We start from the raw sequence: 2,312 nt of genomic DNA, 5'->3' as shown, positions 1-2,312 counted from the left end.
TCCTGCTTTTATTTTTACCTCACATTTTAAAATGGGGCATTCTTAAAGCAGGCTCTAGTGTACAGAAAATTACCTATGGAATATTTTTGTCCACGAAGTGGACTCTTCTACACAGTTGCCTTCACTGCCTTGATATGTGCACAGATTTTCTTAAACTCCATGCACAAACAAGCATTATTAAAGTATATCTTTTTCTTACATATCAATTGAAATCATCTGAGCTGGAAGAAAAAAACGTTCCTGTTCCTTTTTGGCTGTTGCTACTGGCTGCCCAGCACTCTGTGGATCAGCCTTGCCAGCTGGCAGCCCTGGGAGCAGTGGTCAGCTGCTGTTCAAACACTGTTTCCGCAGTGCTGGCCTTGCACCAGACCAGGCAGCTGGGCAAGAGAGGTGGGAAGCTGCTGCAAGTTGCTTCTCTATGTCCCTGTTAGTTGTGAATATAAGTCCCATGAAGAGCTGGCAGTGAGCAGGCAAGGGAAGGCAAGGCAGCAGCTGACAAAGGGGAGTTACCATCAAGCAAGAAAGACTGGAGGGAAGCAAACTGGGTGATAGTAGAGGGGAGAGTATGAGGAGAAAATGTCCTGGCAGTCCTTCAAAAGTGTGCTGCTCCCTCACTCAAGAGTGCAGCTATGAGCTGGCGAACCAGCACAGGGCTTGTAGGGTGAGAGGGTTCAAAGAGTGCCGAGGGAGCTGTGGGTATTATTGCTAAACCATTTTCCATCATCTTTGAAAGGTCATGGAGAACAGGAGGGGTGCCTGAGGACTGAAGGAAAGACAGTGTCACTCCAGTCTTCAAAAAGGGCAAGAAGGAGGATCTAGGCACCTGCACGCCAGTCAGCCTCACCTCAGTCCATAGAAAGGTGATGGAACAACCCATCCTGAATGTCATCTCTAAGCATGTGGAGGAAAAGGTTATCAGCGAGTAGTCAACATGGATTCACCAAGTGAAAATCATGCTTGACTGATCTGATAGACTTGTATGATGCAATGACTGTCTGGGTAGATGAGGGAAGAGCAGTGGATGTTGTCTACCTGGACTTCAGCAAGGCTTTTGACACTGTCTCCCATAACATCCTCATAGGGAAGATCTGGAAGTGTGGATTGGGATAGTGGACAGTGAGGTGGATTAAGAACTGGCTGAATGGCAGAGCTCAGCGGGTTGTGATCAGTGACACAGAATCTAGATGGAGGCCTGGAGCAAGTGGTGTTCCCAAGGCTTAGTACTGGCTCCAGCCTTGTCCAGCTTATCCATCAGTGACCTCAGTGAAGGGACAGAGCATACCTGCAGTAAGTTTGCAGATGATACAAAACTGGGGGAGTGGCTGACACACCAGAGTGCTGTGCTGCCATTCAGCAAGACCTGGACAGGCTCAAGAGCTGAGCAGAGAGGAACTTAGTGAATCTCAATGAAGGCAAGTGCAGGGTCCTGCACTTGGGGAAGAATAAGCCCAGGCATCAGCACAGGCTGGGAAGTAGCTCTGCAGAGAAGGACCTGGTGATCAACAGGTTAGCCAGCAGTGTGCCCTTGTGGCCAAAAACACCACTGGTCTCCTGGGATGCATTAGGAAGACTGTGGCCAGCAGGTTGAGGGAAGTGATCCTGCCTCTCTAATGAGCCCTAGTGAGGCCACATCTAGAGTGCTGTGTCCAGTTCTGGGCTCCTCAGTACAAGAGAGACCTGGACGTACTGGAGTGGGTCCAGCAGAGGGCTATGAAGATGCCTAATGGACTAGAGCATCTCTCTTATGAGGACAGGCTGAGAGAGCTGGGATTATTTATCCTGGAGAGGAGAAAACTGAGAGGAGACCATCAATGCTTACAAATATCTTTAAGGTCTGGTGTCAAGAGGATGGGACCAGACTCCTCAGTGTTGCCCAGCAACGGGACAAGGAGCAACAGGCCCAAACCAAAACACAGGAAGTTCCATCTGAATATAAGGAAAAACTTCTCTACTTTGAGGGTGACTGAGCACTGGAACTTTTCCCCTTTGCACCTTATTTTGAAAGGAAAGTATGATTGTGATGTAGTGTATCATAGTTCATCAAGAATAGAAGGCAAGTAAAAGCCATGAGGCTTTTTAGAGTGTTGTAGTCCTAGAGCTGGAAGTGGGTCTAATGCTTTTAGCACAGCAGTCCTCATGCCTACATTCCATTGCAACACTTGATATTGTTTGTAGATATTTATGTTTCAAGGTCAGATTGACAGAGAGAAAGGATGTAGCCAGTGGGCCAGAGCAAGCTCTGAGCTGTTATTTTTGTATGTTTTCACTTCTGGTCACTACTGCAGCTACCAGGATAAAGCATCCCCTTTCTT

This window comes from Myiozetetes cayanensis, unplaced genomic scaffold (genome assembly GCF_022539395.1).
Source record: "Myiozetetes cayanensis isolate MyiCay16 unplaced genomic scaffold, myiCay2020 scf1, whole genome shotgun sequence".
Classification (NCBI taxonomy): Eukaryota; Metazoa; Chordata; class Aves; order Passeriformes; family Tyrannidae; genus Myiozetetes; species Myiozetetes cayanensis.
Note: the sequence above shows the minus strand (reverse complement) of the source record.